Source organism: Schistocerca nitens, chromosome 5, assembly GCF_023898315.1.
Source record: "Schistocerca nitens isolate TAMUIC-IGC-003100 chromosome 5, iqSchNite1.1, whole genome shotgun sequence".
NCBI lineage: Eukaryota > Metazoa > Arthropoda > Insecta > Orthoptera > Acrididae > Schistocerca > Schistocerca nitens.
Genome location: NC_064618.1, coordinates 215,362,984 through 215,374,847, shown reverse-complemented (window position 1 = coordinate 215,374,847; position 11,864 = coordinate 215,362,984).

Below are 11,864 nucleotides of genomic sequence, written 5' to 3'. Positions count from 1 at the left end.
GTGGGCGGAAAACCACTTTTACCTGAAATTTTCGGAGGATTCTTGCTATTTTAAACGAAGTGTTGCCAACGAAAGGAAGAAAAGCTAAAGATTGTTCCGGCATGTTCTCCTCTTTATTCACTTCCTGCTTCTTAGTTTTAACTGTTAGTGCCCAGTTAAACCGTAACAGCGGCTACCAGCTGGACAGTGCATGGAATCCCATCATCTCCACGATTTGCTCAAATCGAAGACGACAGAGTGCGTCGACGGTCGTGGCAAACAGCAACGCAGAGGGCGACTGAGTTCCGCTATTCCACCAGCGAGGGCGCTGCCGGCAGGCAGTGTGGTTCAACTATCAAGTTTTCGACGCATGCGCAGATCACTTACAGTAGGCTATAGGAGGACGCTTTCGCCAGTCTGCGACGGCTCACCTGAAGATGGCTGGCAGGTGCCCAGTTGAAATATCGTGCGAAGTATTGAACGACGACCGGCTGCAAGCCTGAAATTTGTTTGAACAGTCAATTCGCCGGGAAAATTTTAAAATTCACAAAAAATATATTGTTTGCTCTGCAACAAAATCTTTCCTTTGCTAACCATATGCCTATTAGTAGTTACAGCCTACAGTAATTAGAACCTTTTATTTAGCTGGCTGTATTGCAGTAGTTGGTGTAATGAAGATTCTTATCAGGTAAGTGACTTATGAATTGTATAGGTTATTGTTAGGATTTCTTCTTAGTCAGGGCCATTCTTTTGAGTTAATTTTAAAGCAGTAAAATCGCGTTACCGTTGAACATTGTGAGTAATTAATTAATAGGAAAAGTCAGGGCAAATTCCGTAGGTCAGTGTTGATATGATAAAGGCAATCAAAGAGACAGTATGTTAATTTCACTCAGCAGTTTAAGAATATTGAGTAAGCACTCAGCGGTCTAAGTAAAATATTTATTAAGAAGTTTCAAAGTGTCGGAGAAACTATTGACTAGCCACAAAGTTGTTAACCACTAAGAATTAGATCAGTTTGCAATTATATATCGCACAATCCCAAATTGCATTGACATAATGCAAATGATACAGCTGCAAAAGCTGAGATACCTGCGATCCAAAAGCAATGCAGCAATTTGGATGATAAGACACAATGCTACTTACGTAATTTACAATTCATCAGCCGTTTTCTACTATAATTGCTCATAAGAACTACGAACAATCATTTGCACCTGATTAAACACAATCATCACACTACCGTAACTAAAAAGAAGAGGGCAAAGTAGGGCGGAAAATCGAATAAGACGGAGGAAGGAAGAAAGAGGTTGCATCAATGGTGGTTAAGAATGCAGTGTTTCAGGGTGACGAGATTTTATTCATATGACTGAAGAAACAATAGACAAATCGCAAGGAAAAAATTATATTATATAAATGTTTCATTGTTATTCACAGTACATCTAATTTAACATCTTAAGTGGTTGATTGTGGGATGATTACTGAACAGAAACGTTTAATATAATGGTACACTTCTTCAGAAGCATACTGACGTGGCTAAATGAAGTTAGTCCTATCACTTGTCGCAAAATAAGGTCATCAACTGACAGTAATTGTTAAATAAACACTACAAGTAACTGTTGTGCACTCATTTCTTAATCAAATGATTGTTCTACATACAGTCTCGCCGCGCGGGGTAGCCGCACGGTCTGCCGCGCCTTGCCATGGCTCGCGCGGCTACCCCCGTCGGAGGTTCAAGTCCTCCCTCGGGCCTGCGTGTGTGTGGTGTCGTTAGCGTAAGTTAGTTTATGTTAGATTAAGTAGTGGGTAAGCGTAGGGACCGATGAACTTAGCAGTTTGGTCCCATAGGAACTTAGCACAAATTTCCAATTTTTTTCCATTCATTCTCAACCGTAGCTGATTATTGTAATTTTTTTCATGCTGTCTTCCCTACAATTCTCGGAGAAATTGGGTTCCATACCACGGCTCCTTGAGAATTTAGAGCAAATGACAACTCAAAAAGAAACAAAATTATCACTACAATATGTCAACTTACACAAATACATCTAAAGTAGGGTCCCAACATTTGCAAGAATACTTTGCAAAATACAGTTCTTTAAACCAATTAGAACCGAGCGAGGTGGCGCAGTGGTTAGCACACTGGACTCGCATTCGGGAGGACGACGGTTCAATCCCGTCTCCGGCCATCCTGATTTAGGTTTTCCTTGATTTCCCTAAATCGTTTCAGGCAAATGCCGGGATGGTTCCTTTGAAAGGGCACGGCCGATTTCCTTCCCCATCCTTCCCTAACCCGAGCTTGCGCTCCGTCTCTAATGACCTCGTTGTCGACGGGACGTTAAACACCACTAACCTAACCTAACCTAAACCAATTAGAGCATCATAAACAAATTAAATGGTAAACAAAGCAAACACAATAAACTTCCCTAGGACGGGAGCACCTTCATTTTTACAGTACTTAACAGAGCAAAAGATGAATCGTTTTAAATATAAATATCAATTATAAATTCGCATAATGCTTATTTACGTGAAGCATTTGTGGGATAACACAATTAAACAAGACACAAAATCCTTCTCAAGTTTCCAGGAGGGTCACTGACACTGTATGAATTTTCGGCAACAATACTTGTTACTCTCTGGGGTTGCTTCTAATGACATCAGTTGGTCCATTGCTGCTTCTCAATAATTCTGGTACCCCCTCTCTGCCTCCCTGTCAGGAACCATCACGGTGGAGAAAAGGGGTGCGGATCGTGCTGTGGCGACTCCGATGCTGTCGAGCTGTCGCGTGGTTGCTATCCCGCTTTACACTTACCATCTGTGACGGGTCATGCTAAGACGGAGTCCACTGTTTCGATTGTCAAGTTCTGATCGATTCCGATTTTTACGGTTTCTTCAATGACACAATCACAGTACCTTCGTCTTTTGGTATTTCCATGACGTGGAACGGTGGAATTCCGTTCAAAATCTATATCTGGACACCTTTCTTGAGTTTGGAAGAGACACAAGGGCTATGAAAATGCTCCAAGAGCTCCAGTGGAAATCCTGAACGGAAGAAGTAACTCTTCTAACGAAACTAATTCAGAATGCATCGGGAACCAATATTCTGGACATAATGAGGATTTATTCTTGTGCATGTAACGGACAACTCTATTGGGGACATAAACATCACTGTAAGAGAGACTAATACTTGTACAGTAGTATACACGCATCCATTTTTCCCTCATTCGATTTTCGAAAGGGACAGGGAACGGGAAGTCTTACAATGTTATAAAATACAGTTTTTTATGCACTCTGCTGTAGATTCTGGGGTGTTTTCGTAGGTTTGGATGAAGAAATAGTGCAGTGAGGTCACCACAAAAATCCGAAACAGTGATTTTACCGCCTGATTTCAGTGTGTTACGCGTAAATATCTTCAAACGTTGGAGTGGCTAGGGCGAACACTGGTACATACTAACTAACTGCATTCACAGCAGTGGAAATAAAAGTGTGTGGGGAGTCCCCCTGTAAGTGTTCTGGTTGTCATGGTTCAAATGGATCTGAGCACTATGGGACTCAACATCTGATGTCATCAGACCCCTAGAACTTAGAACTATTAAACCTAACTAACCTAAGGACATCACACACATCCATGCCCGAGGCACGATTCGAACCTGCGACCGTAGCGGTCGCGCGCTTCCAGACTAAATTGGACGTCATGCCTTACTGTGTGAAACAACTACACTCATATTTTTATCCTTGCGATATATAGGACGACGTGTTTTAATTTTCAATCAAGATTTTATTGATTTAGGTTTAATTAGGAGGTGACTACAACAATGTGCTTTTCACCGCTCTATTATAAGAATACTAATGAGTAACTTAAGAAATATAGTATTAGTTTGTCAAGAACGTTCTTAACATTCGTGAATAGCTTACTTTTAGGGTTTTACTTCCAGTCAATTACTTATTTGTTTCACGAGTCATCGACTTAAAACAGCAGAACGCAGTTTCCTTGCACTTCAGAAAGTAGCTTTTACTTCCAGAAATCTTTGTTCCGCCTGCAAGTTTTGCCACCAAGGGCTGGCTCTGGTCTTGTGGAAACCAGTCCCTGATGTCTTCACATACGTCTTGTAACCCTTTCGCTAAGTCTAGTGAGTGTTTTCCGCTTTTACCTTCCTCATCACTTCAGCAGGGGATCTCCGCTTTTCATATCTGATCAGTCCACGTAACTTCCATCGTTAGCAGACTGGCACGGGGAATGGAAAGCGAAGCACAAGGCACAAAGCGAGAACTACGCAACAGTTCACTCGTCGGTCCCCTGTACCCCGAAATGTTATATAAATTCAGTGCCTAGGTTCCTCGGCTCTCCAACAACCAGACTCAGATTTAACCAGGGATATTTCGTAAACACGTTTCTGCGCTTGTGGAGAAGAAGAGGCATATCACCTTTCCTCTGTATGTCCCAGACTACACAGAAGAACTGTAATCCTTTCACAAGAACATGCGAAGCTTGGCCATTCGTTGTCATCCTGCCTGTCGGCTTTAATCGGATCACAACATTTTCCACGCGATATACACTTTCACTGTCGCAGCAGATATCTATCATGGTCGTTTTCTTTTTACACTGGTTTTAATGTATTGTTCTGTCTACAACTATGTATATTTTCTATGTATATTTTCTTCAAGTACTAACTGGTTGTGTGGTATAAACTAAAAGACAGTAAGTTCAGTTAAAAAGCTTCCAGCGTCTTTTCGCAACAAAACATCCCAAACGCTTCAGTTCTCTTCATTTTCAATTTTCCAACAGCATAGTACGCTCTAGATGTACCTTCTGAGAATTTCTTTCTCAGGTTAGCCTGTGTTTGACACTAAAAGACTTCTTTGGCCGGGATGCACATCAATACACTCGTTTTTCTTTGGTTAGCTCTGGATTCACATTCTCTAACCAGAAGACTGCTTATTCCATGTCACAGATCATGTAATTACTTCCCCCTTTGACAGGGGATAGCAATGTCGGTAGCCAGTCTTATTAATGATATCCAGTCCACTCCCTATGAATCTAAAGACGAAGTGTTAAATTTTGTACGATGCTGGGGATTGAAAGTATTCGGTTATAATGTCAGTTCAAACTATAACTAAGAAGATCCAGTTAAGCTATTTTTCTAGAATTTTCTTTACTTTTATTACAGTAGCTTGCTGACGTAATGGTAACTACTTCAAACATTATTGTGTGTGTGTGTGTGTGTGTGTGTGTGTGTGTGTGTGTGTGTGTGTGTGTGTGTGTGTGTGCTCAACGGCGATGTTATCAACGCCCTAAAACTCATTAAAGCAAACGAATATGGATGAAATCTCATGCACTCGAATTGTCCACACGATCACTGCCTCTCACATGCGCTAAAACAATTGAGAAAGAGTAAAAGTAGCTATATATGAGTTTAAAACACAAGTAAAAAGACAAAGGTATAAACAAAGGCACAGGGGAACTTAACCGGCTGACCACTTACAAAAACATGGGTGATCCATTCACCCTGTTACTACATTAAAACTATTTCCCTAAAATTATGTGCAAAATATTGAACAGTTCACAAAACAATAAAACTCGAATCACATTCGTTTGAACGTTACTTAAAATAGACGGCAGATCAGTCGGAAAACCTGCCCCGGCACGCTCGTCGGAAAATCAAACTCAGTCAAATAAAATGTGGTGCACAGTAATCGGTACGCCAGAAGCACCACACACTGGAGAGTCCTCTCGGCTTGGGGCTCTGGCCCATCTGGAGACGAATAAGGACGACTCCATCCAGTCTGCGTGGCTGGAAAGAGGTACGCCACGGAAGCGTTATATTCTTTACTGGACGAAGCTTATTGTCTGCCTCTTCCAGCACTTCAGCTTCCAATCGATGCAAGATTCTGGATCTCAACAGCGAGGCTATAGCATGCAGGGACGATGGTACACTGATATAACTGAGGATCACGACACGCCTCCTTGGCTGCTAGATTCGCCTTTAGTTTCCTGCAGTACCCATGTGCCCTGGTACCTACCAAAAAGGTGCCTCCTTTGTAGTTGTAGTTGGAGGAGTGCATCCTGGATATTCTGAACTACGTTATCTGCCAGGCATAAACGTTGAAGAGAGTGAAGGACACTCAGAGATTTGGAACAGACGATAAATTGAGCATTGGAAGAACGTCTCATTTGCTCCATTGCCCGCAAGACCGCATTTAACGTTTGCGTCGAAGAAAGTAAAGTCGTCACGCAGTCGAACCTTGAAGTCACGACACAGGAAAACAACGAAGCAACAAACTAACGCCATCTGTTTGGACCCATGTGTAAAGAATGCTACATAGTTGTGGTCTCATATAAAATGCAAGAAAATATCGCATTACAAATAGAAGTTGGAGAGGAATCTCTCCTGTACTGCGCCAAATCTAAAATTACTCTGGGCCGCAGCAGTAACCAGGGCAGCAGACGATTTGAGGTTGTATTGGCTCCACACCGAGTGAATCCAGCACATGCTGCATACGGATCCCAAGCGGCATTGTGGCTCATGGACTGTTGGAGAAAAGGCGTTTCAGAGGCGAATGAGCCACACTATGGTGTGCGGGTGAAGTTGCTGTTCCCCGGCCTCGGCACTGATGCTACGAGCACCCACGGCCATCCGAATCCCCTCATGGTGCACAGCGTCAGTGATCTTCAAATAAGAAGGCCTTGCCAATCCATACATCATGGACCCATAGTCCAGCCGCGAACGCACGATAGCCCGATAAAACTGGAGCAGACGCACCCTCTCCGTTCCCCGAGATCTATGGCTGAGACATTTGATGATGTTCAGTGCGTTGAGGGTTCTGGCTGTCAAGTGTGGCAGCCACGACAATTTAGAGTCATAAATGAGGCACAGAAGCCTCACTGACTCTCAGAAATGTAGTATGGTGTCCCTCATATGCAAGTCAGGTAAAATGAAATTCGACGAGAACGATTAAAATGAACGTACATACACTTATCTGCAGTAAACTGAAAAGCAATCTTTGCAGCCCACTCCTGTAGCATCCACATTGCAGCACTGGAGTAGGAAAAGAAAACAGCAAAATCGTCCTTAAATAAGGAGCACTGTACACGACTTCTTATAGTAGACGTGATACTGCTTATGTCTATGGCAAAGAGGGTAACGCTTAAAACACTACCCTAAGGGACAGAATTCTCCTGCTCAAAATCATTGGACAGCGTGTCACCAACTCAGGTGCCGGCGGTTGTGGCCGAGCGGTTCTAGGCGCTTCAGTCTGGAACCGCGCGACTGCTACGGTTGCAGGTTCAAATTCTGCCTCGGGCATGGATGTGTGTGATGTCCTTAGGTTAGCTAGGCTTGAGTAGTTCTGAGTTCTAGGGGACTGATGACCTCAGAAGTTAAGTCCCATAGTGCTCACAGCCGTTTGAACCATTCGAACCATTTTCAACTCAGGTGCTAATAAACCGCTGAGACAGGAAATAACGTATGAATATGGGGAGATGAAGCCCCATTTATGCAGTTACATGTGAATACTGTGTCTCCAAGTAGTGTAATATCCCTTACTGATATCGAAGAATGTGCCGATATGCCGATACAGTGTTGTTTAAGTAGGAAAGCCTGCTGAATAGCCGCCTCTAGCAGGATGAGGTTGTCGACAATGGACTGAAATCCACACTGAGAGCGCTAAGGATCTACCTGGTCTCTAATGACCAGGTGACAGTTAACTATTCGCTCTAGAGTCTTCCCTATACAGCTCATTAAGGTGATACTCCTGTAACTACTGATATACGTGCAGTCCTTTCTTGCCTCGACAAGGATATCAGAATTGCCTCCCTCCATGAGTTTGGGAAGTTGTCTGTCTGCCATATGAGATTGAAGCATTCTAGGAGAATTTCCGTTGACACCGCTGACAAATATCGGATTTGGCCGCCACTTGTTGCAGTGTCACAAGTCTCAGGCAATGCCAATTCCAGCTCCCTCATGGAGAAAGGGGAGTGTAGGCCTCAGAACTGTTGCATCTTAAGTCTAACTTGCCCTTCTCTAAAGTCGCATGGTTGTGATAATACGTCTAATCCTCGCTTGCAATGGTTGTAGATTTGGCAATATGCTCAACCAGCATCTGAGCAATGTCTTCAGGTGTTGTCTGGAGACACCCTTGTTTCAGTAGTGCAGCAATTCATAAACGACTGTGTTTACTGGAAATCCTCTGGAACACATAGAACAGTTGATGGAGTCCAGGAACGCTAGCTGTGACCTTCCCTTGCTCTCACTGATGACGCTCATCTGTCCATCAAAGTACATGTCTTCTCCTAAGATGACCTGAGGACTTCAGGAGAGATAGGTCAGCAGCCAACTGGCTGAACAGCGCTCAGTTAGCCTCGCTGATCATCCATTTCCGTGCCTTCTGTTCAACCAATCCTCTATCCATTACAGGGATCCACAGTAGGAAGTGGTCACTGGAATGACAGTCATTAGTTGCTTACCATTGTGCTGAGACTACATGGGCTGGAGAATAGAAAGAGAGATCGACGGCTGATTCAAACGGTTCAAATGGCTCTGAGCACAATGGGACTTAACATCTATGGTCATCAGTCCCCTAGAACTTAGAACTACTTAAACCTAACTAACCTAAGGACATCACACAACACCCAGTCATTACGAGGCAGAGAAAATCGCTGACCCCGCCGGGAATCGAACCCGGGAACCCGGGCGCGGGAAGCGAGAACGCTACCGCACGACCACGAGCTGCAGACCGCGTCTACGGCTGAGGACGAGCCAGTAGCAGCCGGGAAATGAGTGTTGAACGTGCACAGCTCCTGAGACGTCATGAGGTTCTCCTACAATCGACTCCTAGAGCAAGTATAATTTGAACCCAAATACATTATGGGCATTGAAATCACCCATTAGTATGGGGGAGTTGTTCAGTAAAGTCTGCGAGAGCCACAGAGTCCCTTGCATGCTGCAGAGGTAAATACAGGGAGCAGAAAGTTATCTTCTGACCACGTGAACTGCAACGGCTACTGCTTGTAGGTCAGAACCCAAGGAGAGAGCAGAGGAGTGGTGTGTGTTATTGACAAACACAGCTACACCTCCCTTGCCTTTTTCCTCAGTCAGGTCATCCTTGCAATGGAGTGTGTATCCCTGTAGGACAGGGGCATCAGGTGCTTTCAAATGTGTTTCCTGCAAACACATGCACAGGGGGCGTTCCTGTGCTAGGAGCCTCAGTTCCTCTATATGTCTCCTGAACCCATTAAAGCTCCACAGGAGGGTGGGAGCATTCTATCACGGGGGTAGCACTTTCATTCTTTCAGCCGCGGACGGGAGCTTGCAGTGGGTGGAGGCCGACATCAAGCTCCATCGCCTCTAAAGAGGAATCGGGAGAGACGTCAGAGAAGATGATGTCAATATCGTCGCGCTGTTTGCTTCCCGATTTCCTCTGTGGTGGACGTTTTGCCTTCGATTTTTTCCCTGGGTAGGTTTTTCAGCCTCAGCCACGGCCTTGGTTGTGGCAGCACTGGACGGAGTACAAGAGTGTTCCTTTGGAGGGAGAGGGAGCTCCACAATATCGGCAGCCACGGGTTCTTTCTGAAGTTGTGGGGGTGGGACAGGTTTCGAAGTAACTGCTGCATCACAAGTGCACAAGTTTAGCAGCATCGGCTTTCTGCACTGGCTGTTAACAATAGAAGCGAAGGAGGTAGCAAAACGTTGAGGGCAGCAAGGCTTCATACATTTTTTTGGCCTCATTATATGGGATACGCTTCGTAGTCCTCTTGTATCTTTCATTCTTCTAGATACACGCTGCAGTCCCAACTCCAGAGAGAACGACGCCCATAGCAGCTCACACACTTGAAAGGATATGAACAAGCAACACCTTCATGGGCGGCCCTATCACACCTGCTCCAAGTGGCTTCTCCTACACACAAGAGTAGTACACCCAAAGCGCTAGCATTTGAAACAGCACAGTAGTTTCGGGACATAATACCGCACGTCGAGACGAAGGAGACCCGTCTTAACATGCTCAGGAAGTTCCGTGTTATTGAACGTTCACCTTCCTCGTGATGTTTTGCACGTCGACTATACCTTCTGGAACTCACTCACGTTGCAATTCCTCCTTGGGAATGTCAAGTAGACCCTTGCATGTCACAACACCTTTGCTACAATTCAAGGTGCTTCTCAGTTCAGTATCTATTGAATACTCCTTGAGGCATTTAGATTTTTGTAGGTTAGTGGCTTGCCGCGAATTTGAAGTTTCCACAAGCAGTGTCCTATTGCGGAAACGCTTTACTGATTTTTAGAAGCCACAGATTCCCTCTAAACCCTTTTGTACAAATTAAAGCAACAAACGGAAATTTTGCAAGGTTGTTTTCATTTTGCCACAAGACAGTACAAACAGGTGATAATAAAGTGGAAACAATGCAAAGAATTAAGAACATAAATCAACATGCATAACAGTAGAGAAAAGTATTCTTCCTTTTTTTCCAATTTAACATATTAGCACGCACATTCTGAAGACTGGTTAACATGCTCAACATGGGCTATAGCCTCCTCTGGCAGCAATGTACGCCACACAACGATGGGACATGCTGTGAATGACGTCATCAATCTTATGTTGAGGCAGTAACGCACATTTTTCCTGCAGAGCTGCTCGCACTCTTGGAGAGTGGCTTGTGGATGCTGACGTGAAGCAAGCCACCTCCCTAATTCGCCCCAGACATGCTCTGTGGGATTCAAATCACGAGAGCGAGTAGGCCACGTCATGAGTGCAATGTCTTCCGTTGCCAAGAAAACATGAAGCACCTGTGGTCTATAAGGTCGAGAATTATCGTCCATCAATACGAAGTCTGGGAACACAGCAACTCGCAACAACCGCAAATGAGGTCCCAAGATCTCGTTACGACTCCTGACAGCAGTTACACCTTGCCGATTCACCCACAAAATTTCATGAACATCGATTCGAGTAAAACATAATCGCTGGCCGTTGTGTCCGAGCGGCTCTAGGTGCTTCAGTCTGGAACCACGCGACCGCTACGGTCGCTGGTTCGAATTCTGCCTCGGGTATGGATGTGTGTGATGTCCTTAGGTTAGTTAGGTTTAAGTAGTTCTACGTTCTAGGGGACTGATGACCTCAGTTGTTAAGTCACATAGGGCTCAGAGCGATTTGAACCTGAAAAGCGTCGAAGTTTTTTATGTTTTTAATTAAAGGAGATAATTGCTTTTAAAATCAGTCAGTAGTTTATTGCAATATATGAAGTGTGATGAAGGTGAATTATTGTGTCATTAAGCGTCGGTAAAGGGCTATGATTCTTCTCTTTGCAAACTTGGTACACTTTGTGCAGTAAAGGAATTTTTCTGATGCGTTCCTAGCTGGGAAGCCCGGCGACCAGGTGGACCCAGGTAGTGCGCACACGGGCGAGCGGCGGTCGCGCGCCTATGTCGGCACGCTTCACAGAGGGCAGGCCCCCAGAGGATTAGCGAAGACACTGCATAAATCAACACGCTGTCAGGGGAAGCCGTGGACATTCGCATGTGTGCCCGAGGCAGCGGAAATTACAAACTTAGAGCGAAAAACAGTTCTGTCACGATTCTAGGTAACGCGGACAGAACGACGAGTCGAATAGCAACAACACGACTTGGGTGTCCAAGAATCTCAAGTGTCACGGGGAATTTTGGCCGTTTCCCGCGAGCAGAAGACCTGGGAACGTAGCGGCAATACTCAAAGGGAGAAGTCTTGGTTTATTTGTATACTCTGTCCCACACAGGGTATCGCTATCTTTTCCTTGCGGAATGCGACGGCAAGGAGGGAGGAAATTTTGAAACGGACCTCTTCATTGGCAAGAATCTCATGTTCGCTTTAAAAAATAGTACGAGCCTTAATAGCTGCGCATTCTTCTTTCGCTTTCTTCAATTTCCTTG